The following is a 23,850-nucleotide window of genomic DNA, read 5'->3' on the forward strand; positions in this document are numbered from 1 at the left end:
TGTGACGGCGTTCACCAGATGAGCGGAAGAGACGACGTCACAGACAGCCGGCTCACGTACGATGACGAGTTGGTCTGCCAGACCACGTGTGAGTCTGTGTGTGAGCAGCGGCAGAGAACAGCTTACCTGCTATTCTATAAAAGACAGGTGACGTCTCCCAGCAAACAGTCAGCATGTCTGTGCAAATATTCAGTGTAACTTGTAGAAAAACCCTCACACTCAGTTTATTTGTGTTTTTCTTTTTCTATTTCTTACTTTCTTTGCCGCACTAGAAAGGCAGCAGAGTCGGGACTCAGATCTGCAGCAACACCTTCATTGTTATTGTTATTATTGTTGTTAGTACTCTTGTTGTTATGATTGATATTGTTACTGTTATGATCAGTTTTATTATTATTATTATCATTATTAATTTTTTAATACATTTGTTTATCTTTATTAGTAGTAGTAGTAATGTTGTTGTTTATGTTGTTATTGTTATTATTATTACTGGTATTTTTGACATTATTATTATTATTTTGTTGTTATTGTCATTATTAGTAGAAGTAGTATTAGTTATATCATTTTTATATCAGCCTGGAGTGAACAACATGAAAGCATGGATCCATCCTCCCTCACATTCATAATTCAGGCTGCTGGTGTAATTGTGCGGGGGATATTTTCCTGGTACACTTTGGGACCTTTAAATGCTACAGTCTGAGTATTGTTATGACCACAGTGTACCCTCTTCTGATGGCTGAAAGTAAAAGGGGGTCCAGTACCGGTTCCGGTACCAGGCCTACTGACAATTTAACATAATGTAAAATGGTAACATCGTAAACATAATGTTACAATTTAACATAATGTAAATGGTAACATTGTAAACATAATGTTACCATTTAACATAATGTAAAATGGTAACATTGTAAACAGAATGTTACCATTTAACATAATGTAAAATGGTAACATTGTAAACATAATGTTACCATTTAACATAATGTAAAATGGTAACATTGTAAACAGAATGTTACCATTTAACACAATGTAAAATGGTAACATTGTAAACAGAATGTTACCATTTAACACAATGTAAAATGGTAACATTGTAAACAGAATGTTACCATTTAACATAATGTGAAATGGTAACATTGTAAACAGAATGTTGCCATTTAACATTATGTTAAATATAACTAACGGATTTACTTTACCAAATGGACCATCCCGGCCTTGCCGTATTGGTCTATTTGATTCACCTTTGTTTTTATTGTTTATTTTATTTTCACTTGCTACACATAGGACAGACATGACTGGGGGAAAGAAAGGGGAGAAAGAAAGAGGGAAAGAAAAACAGCAGGGAAGAGGAATGGTGATAAAGGGCAAAAAACAAAAACCAACAAAACAACCAGACAGAAAATATATATATCAGTCACTTCAACTCAAAGAAGTCCAGACGCTTTTCTTTCCAAGCTCCTTTGACTGACTGTTAGGACAACTTATTTATTGCAAGCATGCAGTACAAGAATAACTCGATGTTTCTGACTTTGCATTACGAATTGTTTACCCACTGACAAACATTTCAAATGAAATTAAATTAAAAAACAATTTGTGGTAACCTGATTTTAATTCAAAAAGAATCATTAACAACACTTCTTGTAATGGTGTCAAAATCAGCCCAACTTTTATTTTCAAATGCAAAAAGTAAAAGAAAATGAGCCAACATACTGGACACATATAATTGTCAATATAATTGTTTATAAACAATTATACTGTCATCATTGTTACAGATATGGAAACTTTATTAACAATTTGTCCAAGTAAAAAAATGCCCTGCTAATTGTTGGGGTTTTCTCTCCTCTAGCCCTTTCCTTTAAGCTCTTCTTTACATCCCCCCACCCCCACCTTTTCTTTTTTCTTAATAATATAACAATAAAAACAATTGGCTGCATTTTAAATGTGTCAGATCAATGTCTTTATTCAAGAATACAAGAAATGGTAATAGCTGCATGTGTGTTTGTGTGTGTGCATAATATGCATACTTTACTTGTTGGATCCAAATCCCACAAGGAATCAAATAAAACAAGAAGACAAACAAAAACAAAACAAAAATATATTTCTCTCCCTTCCCAGGTCAGGTTCACAAAAGCATTGCAGCTCTTTATTCCTCTTGTACAGCTCCAGAGTCTGTCAGCCAAAAAGAAACTACTGAGGTTCCAACACCCAGTGTTTCTGTAAACACAGATGAAAATGAACAGTCATCCACATCTAAAAGATTTGTAGATTCGAGGGACCGGTATAATACATCTAGTACATCTTTGTTTAAACCTCAGAACACAAAAAGGGAACAAACCATTGTATACAGATTTAAAAGTGCGCAAAGCAACGAACAGTCACCCTCTGAAACAGCTGAGGTTATCACAACCATTGTTTCTGTAAATACACAGGAACAGTCACCCACCTCAAAAAGATTAGTATATTCAAGGGACCAGTGTATCTACTCTGGTCAAAAGAATCCATGCTTCGTACTGATGTCCACAATTCTTTTTTATTCCTCTCACAATCATGGAGCACCGTGAAAACTAGAAACGAGTAAAATAATATCAATAGCACATATGACATCCATCTCAGCCACTTATTTCTTTTCACAAGGTGCACAAGTGCTTAACAAATAACAGCATAATGTTTTTACCTTGTACGCCTTGTAAAACCAGTAGTAGAAAAGTTGTAGATTCGTGCTCTTGTGGGGGAGACGTATGTTATCCACCACCTCGATAGCTAGCCGAGAGTTCGAGGGTCACTAGAGCCGCCGAGAACGCATGAACTACTTACGGTAGGACGTTTTGCCAAAGTAAGACGTTTTGTCAGAACACCGAGTCCTCAGGAGGATGCAGCCCATGAATTTGGACACGATCTCAGATGCACTTCTGGTGTTGTCATGGCAACCCACACAAACATTTCAGCGTCAGCTACAATGAGGCGGAGCCCTTACTGAAACACTGAGCTCAGGTAGAGTGAAAGACAACATTTTTCCGCATCCAAAACAGCAGCGCTGTTCCTGTGACCTCTAGTAAAGCCTCTACTTGGGAAAAGGGAGTCTTTCATCAAAGCATCCTGCAGAAGTTGAATAAAAATATGCAAATGTTCAAATGATGCAACTTAATGAAGGCTGACAGCAGTTGTACTATTTTACATTGCAGCGAACAGGGGTGACCATTATTTTCAACGTTTTTACAGCATTTTTCACATTGAAAGTGAAATAATATAAATAATGTCTCAATTAAATTGCGTTAATATTTAAAAATACAAAAACTACAGCTTTGTTCACAAGCCAATAAAAATGTACTTGGGCCAGTGGTAAATGAAAATAACACTTATTCAGCACCTGGTTGTTGCGGCTGCATCAGGACACCAGATGTTCAGCCTCCATCCTGTAGGCAGACTTATCCCCGTCTGAGAGGAGTCCAATAATGGTGGTGTCATCTGAAAGCTTAATTAATTTGACAGACTGGTGGTTGGAGGTGCGGCAGTTGGTGTACAGGGAGAAGGGCATAGAAGAAAGAACACAGCCCTGAGGGGAGCTCGTGCTGATGGTCCGGGAGTCCAAGACATTCTTCCCCAGCCTCACTGGTTGCTTCCTGTCCGTCAGGAAGTCAGTGATCCACCGGCAGATGGGATCAGGCACATTCATCTGGGAAAGCAATCCTTGAAGAAGGTCTGAAAGGATGGTGTTGAAGGTAGAGCTGAAGTCCACAAACAGGATCCTAGCATAGATTCTGCAGGACAAAGTGTAGGGCCATGTTGATGGCATCGTCTACAGACCTGTTGGCTCTGTATGCAAACTGCAGGGGGTCCAGGAGGGGGGCCGTGAGGGTCTTAAGATAGGAGAGAACCAGGCGCTCAAAAGACTTCCTGACCACATGTCAGAGCCACAGGTCTGTAGTCTTTTCGTCCAGTGATCTTTGGCTTTACTGTATTATAAACATTTTTTACCATGAAGAGTAAAGTGTTTGGCATTTTTGTCATTGTTATTGAGCTCAGAGATCAGGCCCAGCCCAGTATCTACCTGGTTATGAGCAAGGAGCTGCAGGTGATAACTCAACAATAACCAGGCCATGCATGCATGGATGGATGCATGGCGAGTGCGTACCTGGCATTGGAGACGGTCTTTGTGAATGTTACGAGTTCAAAATTGGGGATGGAAACAAGAGAAACACCACAATAACAACACTGGTCCGGTCGGGTTGAGTCAAACGATGATTTAATGATCACACACGTGGGAGATGGACACTGTATGCAGACAGTCTCAGATCTCAAAATGGTGGAGCATTGCTCAAACTTTTATAGCCCCTGGTGCCTCCACCTTATCATAAAAAGCCTAAACATTTACATGCCTTCTCTCACACAGCGCCTAAGCTACGACCTTGGCTCCCTGCTTATCTGCTCCTGCTGCGATGGGGCAGAAAACTCCAGCATATTCTGTTCTCTTCTAATCAGACAAATAAGACAATAACTCTCTGTGTACAGTATTTCTTATAACTCAGCAGTATAATGCATCATACAGCAATATCCTTCATTCACAACAAGCCAGCAGTTTAATGTAATGCAAATCAGTTTAACTAATGCAATAGTTATCAGCTTCTTCTAATTCAGGAGAATAATGCAAACTAATCTACATAATAATTCACAATCTTTAATTCGGGGTATAACATGGCATAAAATAACACTACAATCCAACAATTCCCCCTGATGAGGTCATTAAAATAATGACCTCACAAACGCCCTTCAATGCAGTGTGGCCGGGTTCATCTCTTCTCACTCCTGAGGTCCTTTGTCCCCCTGAGGGGCGAACCATATGTGGGATGACCTCTGTGTTTGCGCAATTCAGATGCAAGAAAAACTATGATTCCAACAGTAGCAGGTCCAGATGACACTCCCCAGGTCTCCCACAGCTTTATTTTGGTGCTACCTCATACCCTTCAGACGTACTCAGACTAGAACCTCTGTCCAAAGAGCTTTTAGCCTTTATTTTATTGCTGCAGCTACCAGTGTCGTCCAGTTGGGTAATCCTCTGCTCTTCATTCTTCAACCTTAGGGGTTAGACAACCCTTCAGTCGTGGCACAGATCAGGGGATTATTCTGCCCCGATTTCAAACAATGATCTGTGTATCCTCCAGAAAAAGGAACAGGAAGGTGTCCCCCTTTTTTGCCCAAAAGCCTCTCAAGCTTCGTTGGTCTGGTGTTCCCGGATTTCCGCCAACCCCTTCATGGTTATTGCTGTGTTTATGGGATCCATCCTTTCGTGGTGACTAGCTGGAGCCCAAACGCCATGACCCTTGGACCCAGTTGATGTCTCGGCAGTCACTGTGTCTGTCTCTGCTACGGAGGATCCTCGCATATCTGTGACCTCGTCTGGTGTCTGTTCCTTTCTCTGTAAGAGACAGAAAACCAAAACACCTCTCTTCCTACCCCTAATAATCTAATGTTGTTATCTACTGACCTTCTAGTGATTCAGAATTGGTCTAAACATTCAGAATGTCCCAGGGACTTACTCTAATCATATCTTATGTGTGTGTAAGCGTGTTTTGCATTTAGCCCTCTGCACTCAAAGTCAATACCTACAATATATCAGTCCGGACAGTCACGCCGAACGAAGCTTATGACCTTCAAAAGACCAAGTGCCAACTCGTTATAACACTTAAACCCCCACGGATCGCCATTTGGCGTTTTCTACCTTTAAAACCCGGAGAGCAGCCAAATGGCTTTTAGCTAGGCTTTAGCTTCAGCCAAGTGGAAGCTAAATTGGCTAGTCATTCATATGTATATTGGGTCGTTATCTGGGAATTCTGGAGGGAGGGGAGTGGGGGTGTGTGATTGAGGGCGTGGGGGAGCTGCTAAAAGCTGTGCACTTCCTTTTGTGTTTCATCTTGATGCATTCTCAATCATCCAGGGAAATAAATCTCCAAAAGTCACCAACTTGGAGTGTTTCAGTTTGCCATCTTAGGGAGAAATCAACACACATGGGTGTATGTCCTTTGTTGCTGAGATTTATTGATAAAAACAGTACAAAAAACCAACCATTTGTACACATATTTACAAATAATAATAAAAAGTGAGTGAGTACAAACAATTCAACATTTTCAGCAATCACTCACAATCCTGGCACTGCCATGGTATCTGTAGTCTGCATTTACCACATGTGTATCTTTTGCAGTGAACACATCGCACAGTGGCATGATTGTTCTTGCAGTTGTGTTTGACCTGACACGTGGTTCTTTTTCCAGGGCTAGGTGTGGAGGGTTGTGTCCGAAGCAACTGTTCTTTTCTTGCCTTCTTCCCAGCTACATGAGAGCGAGCCAACTCTGTTGCAAGCGCCACCAGGAAGTCCACCCGTCTTTCCTTCGTCCCGGTGCATGCTTGATACAGCACATGTGCATTCAGTGCTGCCATGTCAATCATGTTATAAAACACGGCGACTGGCCAGCGCCGTGTTCCTTTGCGGACAGTGTACTCCCGAACCATCTGGTCCATCACATCCATGCCACACTTTGTTTTGTTGTAAAGGGAGACAGTGTTTGGCTTCCTTTTGGTGGTGTTATCAGTCTGAACCACGCTGTGCATGCTGCTAAGAATATAGACTGTCTTCTTCCGTTTGGCCGCATACGCCGTCAGCGTGGCAGCAGAGGTTGAAAACACCTAAGAAATAAGATAAATTGTTATTTCCATAGCCCTTTTACACACAATGAAACACATAAACATAGAACCACAAAAGACCTGTAACATACCTGAGTGGTGAATTCATTGCGATCTGTCTGTCTAGTGGATTGAGGAATTTCCCTGCGAATCCTGTTGACTGTGCCGAGGATGGTGGTTTTCCGTCTAAGAAGTTTTTGTGCAAGTGAAAGCGATGTGAAGAAATTGTCCGGGGTAACATTTCTGCCCTTGTCTAGGAATGGTTCCATCAGCCTCATTACTACATTTTCAGAAAGTCTCTCCCCAGTGGGACGATTGGGGTCCTTGCCAAGATATGGGAAGACATTGCAAATGTACTTGGATTTTAGGTCGCAGGCCACCCAAAACTTGATCCCAAACTTGTCAGGTTTACTTGCAATATACTGCAGGAAACAGCACCGAGTCTTTGATGGGAAAAGCTGTTCATCAACGGTGATATGTAGACCAGGGTTGTAGCACGTGATGCAGTTGGTGACAAATGATCCCCACACACTGGAAATTGCAGCAAACTTGTCAGTCTTTGCTCGATCACAGCGGGTGGACTTGTCATCAAAGCGTAGGTGTTGCATGATGTTTTGGAAGCGGTTTCGTGCCATAGTTCCAATTATCTGTGGGTTTCCCAGGTTTGCTGACCAGCAGTCATTTACAGATGGAACCCTGTAAACCCCCCGCAAGATCACAATTGCAATAAATGCCATTAGTTCAGGGAGGTCCATGAACCAATGAACATGCTCCGTTTGCTGTGCATGTTGAATAGTCCATTCATGCAGACTACAGATACCATGGCAGTGCCAGGATTGTGAGTGATTGCTGAAAATGTTGAATTGTTTGTACTCACTCACTTTTTATTATTATTTGTAAATATGTGTACAAATGGTTGGTTTTTTGTACTGTTTTTATCAATAAATCTCAGCAACAAAGGACATACACCCATGTGTGTTGATTTCTCCCTAAGATGGCAAACTGAAACACTCCAAGTTGGTGACTTTTGGAGATTTATTTCCCTGGATGATTGAGAATGCATCAAGATGAAACACAAAAGGAAGTGCACAGCTTTTAGCAGCTCCCCCACGCCCTCAATCACACACCCCCACTCCCCTCCCTCCAGAATTCCCAGATAATGACCCAATATACATATGAATGACTAGCCAATTTAGCTTCCACTTGGCTGAAGCTAAAGCTTAGCTAAAAGCCATTTGGCTGCTCTCCGGGTTTTATAGGTAGAAAGGTAGAAGCCTGGGGATGCTAGTGCACATTTTGCAAGGTGTGTCTGAAAATTATTGAAACCCCTCTTTTAACAAAAGACAAAGAAATTAACAAATCTTCTAAATGCTATTCAGTTCATTTCAATGAGTAATGATTAAACATGAAAGTGATAGTTTATGCTTTTTTCACTGATTCTCTAAAAGGTCCGTCTTCTCGGACCGCTATTAGCTTAAGCTTTACCATACCTAAGGTATTAAAGACACAAATGAAGTTTATAAAATGTTCAAATAATCCTTGTTTGATGTTAAAGCTCAACTTCCCCCCCCCCCCCCCCCTTTTTTTGACACATTCCAATGTGTCAAATCAACGGAGCTAGAACATTAAAAAAAAAAAGTTAGGCAGCTACAAAGTTTCCCAGACCCTTAAGGTGATCTGCGTGTAATGTTCTGACTCAGGTATTTAATATTTTAATAAATGTCGTTTAATTAACTGCCGCTATTTAAACTAACCTTAAAGACATAATGGAAGAAAAGATCACAAAGAATAACATGATATCAGTGTTTTGTAAGCGCGTGCGGCCTTCTATGCTCGAAGCCTTTTCCCTCAATAGATCAGTCAGACATTCGCGCTGACTGTAGCTTTTAACCCTTATTAACTTGAGCACAACCCTACAATGAGCAACAAATTGCAATATGTATGAAAATGATCATGGTTACACCTGCAATGAAAAATTATATCATTATCCTAACACCTGTAAATAGAAGATTCATCAGAGGTTATAACAATCACAGGAACACAGATGTTAGTATAAGGTCAAAAGCTTCAATAAATGATCATCGATGCAATGCTTGTTGCATGATTCTCATACAATAATAATGCTGACATTGAAAATAACAGTAAAACACCCCCTTTTGTCCCGTTTCACTTGACACCTAAACGTTTATAAATGCCTCTTTTATTCTTAATTTTATTTCCCCTTTTTCTCCCCTTTTTGACCACAGCAGGGGGATCTTAGTTTTGAATCAGCCATGAATCCAGCTCACCTGATTCATCAGTGAGCTCCACCATCACTGGCGTCTGACAGGGTGGTGCTGCATACTCTTCCTTTAATGTCACTATTTTCAACCTGTTAATTAGAGTGTTTAAACCTGAAGTCGACTACGTCCACAACAAGTCAATACAGCTGTAAATGTGGCCAATTATCAATCTATTACCAATCAATAACAACAGATAACTTCTATTTTATGCATGCTTTTAATCAACCACTCACCCAGAGGATCGCCAATCCCAGGAAGTTCCTTCTCCTCCTTTAATGAGTCTGTCCTCCTTCCATGCCCTGGTAACTGGTCCATCCAGAGCCATATGATCTCAAACATACATACAACAAGCCAAACCACACCTTGGTCACACCAACCCTTTTCCGCCCCGAAGATGTCCAATGCCATCTTAGTATGGACTGAAAGTGGCTTTAACGCTGACTGTTCTGACAATCCATTATATAACATTTCCTGGTCAGATTTGCCAATCTCTGCACCAGGGTTTTAAACTTTTCGCCATTTCCATTAGTTGTTATTTTTATTTAGTTTCGACTCCAGATTTTCAATTTTTACCAGTTGTAATTAGTTTTTACCAATTCTTTGCTAGTTTAGTCTAGTTTTTATTTTCTGAAAATCCTTAGTTTCAATTTAGTTTTATCTGTGTTTTGCAAAATTAAGTGTAACAAAATCCCAGTTCCATCATATCAATCATGCTCTTCTGGTTATCCTTGGGTGTTGAGACTAATAACTATTAACTCTTGCCGCACCGAGTGGTCCTAATTTTGGTTGAAGTCAATTGATAACCTTTTGAAGGCGATTGTTTCACACCTTTATTTAGATGTCCCAGTCCTGTTGTCTCGGGATACATCACGCTGCCTTATCTGGGGTTAGCTGTTTTCTGGGGATGCGGGTTGAGTGGGTGAGCTCTTCAAGGAGGGGGAGTGTGCTCCCCCTGATGAGGTCTTCTAGGTAAGCTAGGTTAACCTTCTTGTGTGAGCTTTTCAAGAGCACTTTAAGGTTAGTGGGATTTTTAGTTTTATAAATGTCCCTCATACTCTACTTGCCACTCCTCCAAGTCCTGATGTTTCTTAGAGAGGACAACAGTACCTTTAAAATTATATCACATGTGTGGGGGTGTGGCCTTGCCAATTGTTTTTCCCCCCTTTTCAAAATGGCTGGCGTGCCCACAAGCACATTTTATGGAAGAAAGAAAGGTAAGCTTGATATTTACAATTAAAATGTTTTGTTAAACTGAGATTTTAAATAATTTGAGGGGTCTTTCAAAATTAGGCTCATTTACTTTCACAGGGAACATGACTAATTTATTAATGTGTGCTCTACACCTTGGGACTTTATATTTATATTTATTTCACTTTTTCCTAATACACAACTTTTGACAAAGGCGGAGAGAATTCTTAACACAATTATTAAGGGAGATTCAAACATAGATTTTTCAAAATATGAGAGGGTCAGGACCCACTAGAAGCCACACAAAGATTATCGAGATGCAATGGCAGATGTAATAGAGAAAGACACAGGGCCATCTGTCGTCCTATCTGGTGCTAAACCAACATGTAGTAGAATCTGAAATTTTGATTTTGAGTTAAAAATAAAATATGGGTAAAATGCAGAAATCTTTTCCAGTAAAGTAAAAAATAAGAGTCGCAATTATAGTTGAATCCATAACACCTAATTGTTTCTACAAGATCCCGTCGTTGCTAAAAGTTATCAGTGATCTCAATGTGTGAAAAGAACTCACAGTACCTGGAGTTTAAGCTCCTCTTGGCTGAGAACCCTGGGACAAACCTGTGAACAAGACCTGAATAGTACCAGTAATGAAGACTTCTCTCCAACGATCAATAAAAGGAAGCCCCCATCCGATGAGAGTCTAGCAAAATATGGTTCACTATGGTTTCACTTGCCTGAAATGGTTAACAGTCCAAGGCATTTCAGTTATAGAATGGTTGGGTGTAACAATGAAACAGATGTGAGATGAGGGGAGTGCCAAATGTTCCTTTGTGTCTCCAAATAAAATCAGTACTTCCTCAGATATCCTAAATAAATTGACTTTTTTGAAATAGAAAGTTCAGTGCCATCACTTATTCCTGAACCAATAGTTTACAGCCAGTGAAATGTCAGTGACTTCTGGGTTGGTCCCTGATCTTCATCGTTTGAGATTGTTATTTTAATAACACTTGATTTATTCAAAAGAAAAAAGAAAAAAAAAGAAAAAAGAAAAAAACGAAAATATTTTCTCCCTGTTTTTTCTTATTCTCTGGGTCTCAGGAGGACATCATGTGCCTCTCCACTACAAGACTCTTGTTATGTCTACAAAACAGTCATATTAAAATCATCCTCAATTCTATTCTGGCGCTGTCTCCCGACTTTTCCTGACCTGATTCTGCGCGTGGACGGAGCAGCAACACAGACGACTCGACTAACGTACTGCCTTAACTTTACTATTGCAGGGCACGCACACATCAATGCAACCAAACACATTTTGCTATAAATCTAGTTAATTTTAGTTAGTTTTGTGAACAGTCAGTACAGTTTTAGTTAGTATTCCTTTTTGTTTTGATTTTATTACCGTTAACGCAAATTTTTTCCACTTCTAGTTTTCGTTATTTCATTTGTTGTCTTTAATAATAATAATCTTCTCTGCACCCTTGAATAAACATAATCACCATGATCAACCTTTTGCTGCTTGTTATTTCACCATCTTATTGAACCAAATACTTCATCCTTATGTGGTTTACGACATTATATTTATCTAAATCTCCACTTTGTCTCTAAATGTTTGAAGAATTCTTCGAGGTCGGGGTCAAATTTTGAGAATTTGACCATAAATGAAAGTTATGGCGTTATCACCCCCTTTGGGGCTTACCTTTTCCAGTTTTGATGATATTCCTCCCCGTTCTTTATTTATTTATTTTTTTTTGCAAGTACCCCTCCTCGGTGGCGAGAAACTGTTGGTGTGATCAAGCGGGTGCTGTAAAAACAAAAGCTCAGGACAGAACAGTCACCAGTCATGTACTTCATTCAAAATTAACAAATATCAAGCTTCATATTGATCCTCTGAGTGTAATGGTACATTTTAATTTGCACTTCTCGAAAGTAAAAACAATATTTTCTTTATTTTACTCTTGTTCTTGTGCAGCACCACCCCTCAGCACATGCCCCTGTTATTTCATCTTACTTTTAAAGTTTTGAGTACTTCAAGAAAGCACCCAAAAGACGGGGACCAGTGTTTATCATTACATATCTCCATTTTGAGTGTGGCTGTCTATCATTCCCCTTTTATTCATAGACCTCGGTGGAGGGTTTTTTGTTTGTTTTTTCTTTATACAATTAATTGACTCTTTACAGTGGCCTGCTATGGTTAATAATAACATGTTCAGTCATGAGTGGAATCAAACCTTTTCTTCACTTTAGCATTTAACATTCCCAACAATATAATGTGATACCTTAATTAAAACACAGCTACTAAAACACAATTTTCTTAATGCAAACATCAGTAACTCAAAATTAGCAACCAAAGGGTTCAGTCTGCAGTTCACACTCCTGTAAAGCTACAGCCTCCCCCTTTAGTCTCTGTCATCCTTCTGTTCTTGCAAACAAAACAAAGCAAGACAAAACATCCACCCTTCTTTTACAGGCTGGGTGAATTGTCTGTAGACATTCAATAATCCTAAAGTCGGCACCGTTTTTGTCTCCATATCAAGTCAGTTAAAACTTTTAGTCGTCAGTCCATCACAGTCCAGTCACATGCATCCATCCACACACATTCATACCAAAAGTTGCTGATAATGGAGTCTCACGCGCAGCCTATTCGAGGCTCCATCACCAGCAAGATGACGTCATCATTTTAAAGGAAACAGTTCCTTGTTTGTTTTTCCTTCTTTGGACTGGATTGACTCGCTGCAATCCTTTTAGGATCCGGAATTCTCATTCGATTAGTGTCCCATATAAGTGAATTTTCTCCCAAGCTCATTGTAATCATGGAGAAAAAATACTTTGCGACTGTTTTCAATAAGAATATTTTATAGCGCTTTAAAATTCACTCTCTCAGGCCTGGATTAAAGAGCTGATTTGTTAAATCAGGAACTCACAAAATACCAAAATATCACCACCGGTGGATCACACCTCTCTGATGTTCTTATCTCAGTGCACTGTAACAAAAGGAAAAAACAAACGTAAACAATAAAACACTCATATAATAACAGATACTGGGGCCCATTGCAAACATGTCCAAAGTTCAAACCATCTCTCTCTCTCTCAGAGAAAGAAAACAATCCAAACCTCACTGATAGAATCAACCTAGTGTCAAACAAAACCCAAAAATCAACCAAAACTTCACACTATATTGTGTAGGCATACAGGCACCGTAACTGCTTTTTTTTTTTCACTGACAAAGACATGTTGGATTGACTTGATTCAATAGTAGACACTGGTTACACACAAATGTTTTGCTTTGGCAGAAACTTAAACAACTGAGTCAAATCAACACAACCTTTTCATATTCTCTCCGAAATAAAACTCACATCATTCACTCATCATTTTCACCCTGTACCACTGCTCCTTATCAGGCTGTGTGAAGCACAGTACACAATTCAGTGGAGGCCTTAAGCCATCAACAGACATCACGCACAGACATTGTTTTCACAACCAAACTACTTTAGACCTTGTCCCCTAAATCTACACAGATACCCTCTGTGTGGCATGAAATGCATTTAACCAATAAACAATCAATGGTTTCTTATTGTTGTAACCGACTCCATATTCGGATGTTTGTGTGCAGCATTTGTTAGTAAAGCATTCTTCATTGCATCAGCGTGTGTGTGTGTCACTCTTTATTGCACAAGCTTGTAGATGTGTGTGTGTGGATCACTTCTCAGTGAATTGAATCAGCATTTTGATTTTTTTGCAGGTATGTGTGTCATTTCTCACTCAATCAACGAGTGCATATGTTCATATGTGTGTTTCTCTTCATTCTGAGTCAATGCATGTAGATGTGTGTGTTTGTGTGGGTGTTTGTGTTCATCACTTTCCTGTTCTGGTGTTCTGGGTAAACCACGGCCTGAAGCGTGCCCCGGGGTCCTGCCCTCCTCCTTTTCAGTCCGTTTGCATCCGTTGGTGCTGCTGCTCAAAGTTCTGTCCATACTGGTTCTGGCCCCAATTGAGGCAGTGCTTTTCTCCAGTATCCTGCATCTTCTCCTTATTCCACTCCTCTTTAGCTTGACCCTTTTGCTTCTGTAGCTCCTTCAGGGTTTTGATACGCAGCTCAATCATCTGGATGTCAGTGTCAAGCTCCAGTCTACGCTGCTGCTCCAGCTCTTCCTCTGTTTCTCCCAGCCAAATCAAGATTTTGTTCAGGTCAACGTTCAGCTGCTGTCACTGCTGCTCGTTCTGCTTTGTTCTCATCTCCTTGCTGAGGCCCTGAGCCTGATGTCAAGTCGTGTGTCTGGGACTCCAAGTCTGATGGGTTCGATAATCAGCCAGCTCCTCTTGAGCCATGCTCAGTTTTCTGCTCTGATGCCTTGAGCTCTTACTGAGGGGCAGAAACCTCACAATCTTTTCCGTCCACTTCAGATTGAAGTCCATCGATGTTTTCCTTGCTTTGCTCCACGGCTCTGCTGTTCGGCTCTTCTCAGAGGTCAGCTCCTGGCCGAGCCCCGACACCTGTGCCTTCAGCTTATTTTCTCCTGGTGTTTTGTCCATTCTGAGGTGCCTCCTGACCTCAGTTACTCCTCCTGTCTCTGGCACGCCCTTCTTGCTGCCCGATGGTCATTGTTGGTCCGTCACTGTCCTGCACAGTTTTAATGCAGAGTGGTTAAGGTCAGCATGGTTTTGCTCGGCCTCTCTTTTCATCTGGGCTTAATGGGCGTCTCGTCACAGCTCTGTCAGCTGAAGCTGTCTTTTTCCATATGGCAAGAATGTAAAGAGTGTGTGAGAGGGGTGTGTCCAATCAGGCACAATGCTGGTGGCTTTGCGAGTGCCTCGTTTTCCAAATCCAGATGTTTATTTGTCACGTACACAGCAACAGAGAGAACAGTCTGTTGTTGGGATGGCTGAGGTCCTTCACGATCTTCCTGGCCTTGGTCCAGCACCGCCTGCTGTAGATTGCGTGCAGGTCAGGGTGCTCGAGCGGATGGTGCGCTCAGCTGATTGCACAACCCTCTGTAGAGCTTGTCTGTCCGGCATGGTGCTGTTCCCGAACCAGACAGTGATATAGCTGCTCAGGATGCTCTCAATAGTTCCTTTATATAAGGTGGTCAGAATCGGTGGTGGGAGCCGGGCCTTTCTCAGTCTTCTCAGAAAGAAAAGACGCTGACGGAAATCTCCCCGTGTAGTGAAACGGGCCTTGGATTTAGCTCTCTCCGTCTCTGCTGCATGAGATCGTTTTCCTGCAGCACTCAATCAAACAGTATCTGTTACTTCTGGAACAGTTTCTGACCTAACTTCTAAAGAGCGCCTATACAATTTCGACAAATTTAAGTTAACGGGTCTCACCGAAGAAAGTCTCACTTTTTTGTAATCAATCAAACAGTATCTGTCACTTCTGGGAACAGTTTCTGACCTAATTTCTAAAGTCCCTAACTCAATTTAACTTTGCCCAAAAAAGCACATGACACCGTTTAAAACGGTGAGGAGACTCTAACTCCTAGCTTGATTCCGGGATGCCCTGTACCCCACAGTTAAGCCAAACTGAACTGACCCTGTTCGCCGACAGGTCAAGACCGCGCGTCCACGGCCAGGAGGGAGCGTAACCTCCGGGCTATGCGCTTCTTAGCAACTTCTGGTGCCGTCCTATAATAATTTGTAACAATTTGAAACAACAGTCAACACCCTAAAACAAGAGTCTGACTAAGGCAAGTGCCACCTAGAGGTCAATGGAGCCAACCCTCACTTATAATCACACAGGACCACACTTATAACCAATTTGGACTTTAACCAACAACATGACCAATTCCCTACCAAACTACCTGAGCCTTTAACTCAATATCCAGGGACTCAAACCCAACATTATTACGTTCATATTTCTTCAACTTCATTAAATACTCTTAAGCAACTTTAACTGCATAACACACGGTGATTCTCATCAAAATCAAAACAGGCACTCTACCAGTAATTTCAGTGAGTAGACTTTAATTTAGTCATATCCAATTTGGCACTATTTGGAAATAATTCAACAGGTAGTGCCTTACCTTTAGATAAGCCGGCTTTTGTCCACCCACATCAGACCACTGGCTCGTGCCTGTCCGTTCGACAACCTCGGACCGTCCAAACTTTTAAATTCCACCCCAATACCACAGGACGAGCCCCCAAACTGTTACGAGTTCAAAATTGGGGATGGAAACAAGAGAAACACCACAATAACAACACTGGTCCGGTCGGGTTGAGTCAAACGATGATTTAATGATCACACACGTGGGAGATGGACACTGTATGCAGACAGTCTCAGATCTCAAAATGGTGGAGCATTGCTCAAACTTTTATAGCCCCTGGTGCCTCCACCTTATCATAAAAAGCCTAAACATTTACATGCCTTCTCTCACACAGCGCCTAAGCTACGACCTTGGCTCCCTGCTCCCTGGTCCGCCTGAGCACAAAGACTCACAGAGATCAGCCTCACTGATCACTAAAACAGATCACAGCAGGCAAGCAGGTGAGTGTGTCTGCTGACCTGAGAGGCCAACCAGATTCTTGGTGTAGTAGTCCTGAGGCATGATGGCTTCCACGACTGCCACCAGACACCAGAAGGCGTCTTCGTCACTTTGGAGGACCAACAGAGCGAGGGCCGCTAACCTGTGGACATTGATGGAAGGTGAGGTTCTGCCTGGAAGGCGGGTCCACATAAGAACTCAGATATAATATTTATATTTTTGTTCTAACCTGTTGAGTCCCTGGCAGCAGCCAATGGCAAGGTTGTGCCAGCCAGCAGGATGCTGCGGAGCTGCTGAAGGGCGGGGCTGGAGTCTGAAAGTAAGAGCTCGTTTAGACTCTATTCTGTGAACAGGCTTGCTCCCACGAATATGTGAATTCATCTGTAAAAGAGTTTAACTCTAATGCACCTGTTCCTCCTGCTCCCTGCTGCAGGCCGGCCTGTTGGACTACGAATGCCAGTGCGGAGCTAAGAAGATCAAAGAGGAGCTGTTGTTCTTGAACCTGCCAAAGTGAGTAACCTCAAATCGGTCCCCAAAGGCCTCAAACCACCACAGTTCAGTCGGTGTCAGTTTTGTTCATGTCATGTCCTCCTTGCGTCTTCCTTTGAGCCTCTCCTCTTTGTCTCATCTCTTTCAGTGTGCTGATCCTCCAGCTGAAGTGGTTTACGTTCACTCCATCGTTCACCGTGGAGAAGAAGAACAGCCCCATTGTTCTGACACAGCAGCTGGTGATCAGCCAGGACACAGCCTTTACTGAAGAGGTAAGGGAAAAGGCACACCGTTCATTTCAAGTATGGATGGAGCCCATTTCTAAGCTAACGGGTGGTGCCGCTGCCCTCTCCCAGGAAACTGCTCGCTATTTGTTGGTCAGCGTGATCAGTCGTTTGGGCTCCTCAGCTTACAGCGGTGAGTGGGTGCTTTCAGACACATGTGCTGAATGCAGGTCAGCTTTGAAAGTTTATGAGACGTTAATAAGTGCGCCTTCTCCTCTCAGGACATTACGTCTGTGACGGCGTTCACCAGATGAGCGGAAGAGACGACGTCACAGACAGCCGGCTCACGTACGATGACGAGTTGGTCTGCCAGACCACGTGTGAGTCTGTGTGTGAGCAGCGGCAGAGAACAGCTTACCTGCTATTCTATAAAAGACAGGTGACGTCTCCCAGCAAACAGTCAGCATGTCTGTGCAAATATTCAGTGTAACTTGTAGAAAAACCCTCACACTCAGTTTATTTGTGTTTTTCTTTTTCTATTTCTTACTTTCTTTGCCGCACTAGAAAGGCAGCAGAGTCGGGACTCAGATCTGCAGCAACACCTTCATTGTTATTGTTATTATTGTTGTTAGTACTCTTGTTGTTATGATTGATATTGTTACTGTTATGATCAGTTTTATTATTATTATTATCATTATTAATTTTTTAATACATTTGTTTATCTTTATTATTATTAGTAGTAATGTTGTTGTTTATGTTGTTATTGTTATTATAATTACTGGTATTTTTGACATTATTATTATTATTTTGTTGTTATTGTCATTATTAGTAGAAGTAGTATTAGTTATATCATTTTTATATCAGCCTGGAGTGAACAACATGAAAGCATGGATCCATCCTCCCTCACATTCACAATTCAGGCTGCTGGTGTAATCGTGCGGGGGATATTTTCCTGGTACACTTTGGGACCTTTAAATGCTACAGTCTGAGTATTGTTATGACCACAGTGTACCCTCTTCTGATGGCTGAAAGTAAAAGGGGGTCCAGTACCGGTTCCGGTACCAGGCCTACTGACAATTTAACATAATGTAAAATGGTAACATCGTAAACATAATGTTACAATTTAACATAATGTAAAATGGTAACATTGTAAACAGAATGTTACCATTTAACACAATGTGAAATGGTAACATTGTAAACAGAATGTTACCATTTAACACAATGTGAAATGGTAACATTGTAAACAGAATGTTACCATTTAAGCACAATGTGAAATGGTAACATTGTAAACAGAATGTTACCATTTAACATAATGTGAAATGGTAACATTGTAAACAGAATGTTGCCATTTAACATTATGTTAAATATAACTAACGGATTTACTTTACCAAATGGACCATCCCGGCCTTGCCGTATTGGTCTATTTGATTCACCTTTGTTTTTATTGTTTATTTTATTTTCACTTGCTACACATAGGACAGACATGACTGGGGGAAAGAAAGGGGAGAAAGAAAGAGGGAAAGAAAAACAGCAGGGAAGAGGAATGGTGATAAAGGGCAAAAAACAAAAACCAACAAAACAAACAGACAAAAAATATATATATCAGTCACTTCAACTCAAAGAAGTCCAGACGCTTTTCTTTCCAAGCTCCTTTGACTGACTGTTAGGACAACTTATTTATTGCAAGCATGCAGTACAAGAATAACTCGATGTTTCTGACTTTGCATTACGAATTGTTTACCCACTGACAAACATTTCAAATGAAATTAAATTAAAAAACAATTTGTGGTAACCTGATTTTAATTCAAAAAGAATCATTAACAACACTTCTTGTAATGGTGTCAAAATCAGCCCAACTTTTATTTTCAAATGCAAAAAGTAAAAGAAAATGAGCCAACATACTGGACACATATAATTGTCAATATAATTGTTTATAAACAATTATACTGTCATCATTGTTACAGATATGGAAACTTTATTAACAATTTGTCCAAGTAAAAAAATGCCCTGCTAATTGTTGGGGTTTTCTCTCCTCTAGCCCTTTCCTTTAAGCTCTTCTTTACATCCCCCCACCCCCACCTTTTCTTTTTTCTTAATAATATAACAATAAAAACAATTGGCTGCATTTTAAATGTGTCAGATCAATGTCTTTATTCAAGAATACAAGAAATGGTAATAGCTGCATGTGTGTTTGTGTGTGTGCATAATATGCATACTTTACTTGTTGGATCCAAATCCCACAAGGAATCAAATAAAACAAGAAGACAAACAAAAACAAAACAAAAATATATTTCTCTCCCTTCCCAGGTCAGGTTCACAAAAGCATTGCAGCTCTTTATTCCTCTTGTACAGCTCCAGAGTCTGTCAGCCAAAAAGAAACTACTGAGGTTCCAACACCCAGTGTTTCTGTAAACACAGATGAAAATGAACAGTCATCCACATCTAAAAGATTTGTAGATTCGAGGGACCGGTATAATACATCTAGTACATCTTTGTTTAAACCTCAGAACACAAAAAGGGAACAAACCATTGTATACAGATTTAAAAGTGCGCAAAGCAACGAACAGTCACCCTCTGAAACAGCTGAGGTTATCACAACCATTGTTTCTGTAAATACACAGGAACAGTCACCCACCTCAAAAAGATTAGTATATTCAAGGGACCAGTGTATCTACTCTGGTCAAAAGAATCCATGCTTCGTACTGATGTCCACAATTCTTTTTTATTCCTCTCACAATCATGGAGCACCGTGAAAACTAGAAACGAGTAAAATAATATCAATAGCACATATGACATCCATCTCAGCCACTTATTTCTTTTCACAAGATGCACAAGTGCTTAACAAATAACAGCATAATGTTTTTACCGTGTACGCCTTGTAAAACCAGTAGTAGAAAAGTTGTAGATTCGTGCTCTTGTGGGGGAGACGTATGTTATCCACCACCTCGATAGCTAGCCGAGAGTTCGAGGGTCACTAGAGCCGCCGAGAACGCATGAACTACTTACGGTAGGACGTTTTGCCAAAGTAAGACGTTTTGTCAGAACACCGAGTCCTCAGGAGGATGCAGCCCATGAATTTGGACACGATCTCAGATGCACTTCTGGTGTTGTCATGGCAACCCACACAAACATTTCAGCGTCAGCTACAATGAGGCGGAGCCCTTACTGAAACACTGAGCTCAGGTAGAGTGAAAGACAACATTTTTCCGCATCCAAAACAGCAGCGCTGTTCCTGTGACCTCTAGTAAAGCCTCTACTTGGGAAAAGGGAGTCTTTCATCAAAGCATCCTGCAGAAGTTGAATAAAAATATGCAAATGTTTAAATGATGCAACTTAATGAAGGCTGACAGCAGTTGTACTATTTTACATTGCAGCGAACAGGGGTGACCATTATTTTCAACGTTTTTACAGAATTTTTCACATTGAAAGTGAAATAATATAAATAATGTCTCAATTAAATTGCGTTAATATTTAAAAATACAAAAACTACAGCTTTGTTCACAAGCCAATAAAAATGTACTTGGGCCAGTGATAAATGAAAATAACACTTATTCAGCACCTGGTTGTTGCGGCTGCATCAGGACACCAGATGTTCAGCCTCCATCCTGTAGGCAGACTTATCCCCGTCTGAGAGGAGTCCAATAATGGTGGTGTCATCTGCAAGCTTAATTAATTTGACAGACTGGTGGTTGGAGGTGCGGCAGTTGGTGTACAGGGAGAAGGGCATAGAAGAAAGAACACAGCCCTGAGGGGAGCTCGCATTGATGGTCCGGGAGTCCAAGACATTCTTCCCCAGCCTCACTGGTTGCTTCCTGTCCATCAGGAAGTCAGTGATCCACCGGCAGATGGGATCAGGCACATTCATCTGGGAAAGCAATCCTTGAAGAAGGTCTGAAAGGATGGTGTTGAAGGTAGAGCTGAAGTCCACAAACAGGATCCTAGCATAGATTCTGCAGGACAAAGTGTAGGGCCATGTTGATGGCATCGTCTACAGACCTGTTGGCTCTGTATGCAAACTGCAGGGGGTCCAGGAGGGGGGCCGTGAGGGTCTTAAGATAGGAGAGAACCAGGCGCTCAAAAGACTTCCTGACCAGATGTCAGAGCCACAGGTCTGTAGTCTTTTCGTCCAGTGATCTTTGGCTTCTTGAAAGCTATATATGATATAAAAATTATATAAAAACTGTTAATCAGCAAAAGAAATGATATCATAGTTCTTATAAAGAAAGCCTCTATCAATCAAACACCAGCAGTGTAGCAATGTTGTTCACTTACACTGTATATAAAACACTGATTTTGGCTACATCCAGTTTTTACTGTATTATAAACATTTTTTACCATGAAGAGTAAAGTGTTTGGCATTTTTGTCATTGTTATTGAGCTCAGAGATCAGGCCCAGCCCAGTATCTACCTGGTTATGAGCAAGGAGCTGGAGGTGATAACTCAACAATAACCAGGCCATGCATGCATGCATGGATGCATGGATGGATCAGTTTGTAGGCTGTGTGTGGTCAGCAGCAGGCTGCTGGGTGTGGACCAAGAGGGAAAGCCCAGCATGTGAAACCCATCAGCAGAAGGCCAGAACAAAGGTGCACAGACAAACGCAGCCCAGACACTCAGGCAGGACGAGTAAAATAAATGGCAGCAAACACAGTATGATGTGGTAAAATGTGCTTTCTTTCACAAACAGATAGCACAAACAAGAATCACAAGAATCTCCTTTGTGGTTCTTGTTTTTCTTTTGAGTACATTAATAAAAAGTTGAAATAAAGTGGCAATAAAATTCATGCACTGAAGACCACACGAAACCCTAATTCACCCTACTACCTGTTGCCTTCACATTCCATTTGCATCCCTTGTCCACAGAATCAAAAATGACCCTTCTTCGCTAAAGATCGAACATAAAGCAATTGCATTTTAAATGGAAGCCCATTTTGCATTAAGAAACACTATCAGCAATCAGAAATTGTGTATATCAGAGTTCTCTGTTTTTACTGTCCTGAAAACTGCATTAATTCAGTGGATGCGGTTAGGTTCAAAACAACGTAATATAAGAGGGCAACCAATTCAATCTAAGAGGGATCCAATTTTTATCCATTCATGTACCAGCTACTGGCTTTTTGCTGTTATGTTCTCATATCGCGTGAGAGTTTATTTGCCAGGTGTCAGAAGTCTAATAATAAAGCTCCGGCACAACGTGGTCGAAGTTACCCGCATATCGGATCGCATCATGTCAGTGAAGATCGACGCCGACCCGACCGTCCTACGGATTATCTCCTGCAGGGACGTGCAGAGAGGTTTAAAGGGGCGGGTGCTCAAAGTTAAAAAGGGGCACATTGAACCATGCTGAATAACAACAACACACATTCATCAAGAATCTAATATGGGAAGGGCAGGGCTGTGTTGATCTGAGACTGTAGACATTAAAAAGTCCACAGGAGAGATGGTAGCTGATTAAACAAGTTTCATGAGATAATAACAAAATGCAAAGATTGGTGACAGCACTTGGAACCATAAGGCAACGAAAAACTGTGACATAAACTCGGCTCTGCCTGTGAATCACTCTTTGCTTCTCTTCTTCCTTCCTTCCCATCATTTCATATATCACTCTCCACTTGCTGTCTATCTGAGAACAAGGCACAACTTGCTATTGCAATAAACTATAATCTAATTATCCACACCTAACAACTCTTGCACTTAATCTATAATAAAATGATGACAGCAAAATGTTATAGCCCTGCCTTTAGTAGCCTCATACAGCTCCTACTGTTTCCTCCTCATGTCCTTACCAGCCATGTCTGCACAATGTTATATCATGAGTAATATTTTTTTAAATCCAGCTAAATAAAACACACACATGCACACACAGTGACATTTTAGACCTTCTTCAGAATACTGTATATACTATGGGCATCCTTACATTATTATTTATTACTAGAGCTACAATAATAAAGCAATGAGGAGGGGGAAGTAATAAATATGAAATAATGTATTTATGATGATTCCATTTGTTTCACTATCCACTCTGTGCAGGGCAAAGCTTATTACATTTTTAAACTGTAGAGATACAATCATTTTACTGCTGTAAAATCCAACTTTTGTCTTATTTAAAATATAAATCTAATATAATCTGCTTCTTAATGTATGTTCTTTAAAATACAGCGTGTGTTTTTTAATATATTATAATTATAATAATTATTATGTGGACATGCATATTAGATCGTTTTTTAGTGAAATATAATCCCTCCAGAAAGGCAGGAAATGCCCAGAAACTTACTTTAAAACTAAATATGTTCCCTAAAACGGTGACAGAGCTACAGACCCATGACAGCCTTACACAGGTAGCCAGCAGCTATGACCAGCACTACTTGTGCAGTTAATAAAAGGACAGGTAATGTTTGTCACGCTGTTGCACACACAGCACGCTCGTTTGTTTCAGTTCGTCAGTTGCAACAAGACAGCTTACCAACGTGTATGTAATAAGCTGATACTCCTGTGTGCTACACACTACAGTGTACGCTGTACACCTAC

Source organism: Aulonocara stuartgranti (assembly GCF_965226115.1).
Source record: "Aulonocara stuartgranti genome assembly, chromosome: 2".
NCBI classification, from domain to species: domain Eukaryota; kingdom Metazoa; phylum Chordata; class Actinopteri; order Cichliformes; family Cichlidae; genus Aulonocara; species Aulonocara stuartgranti.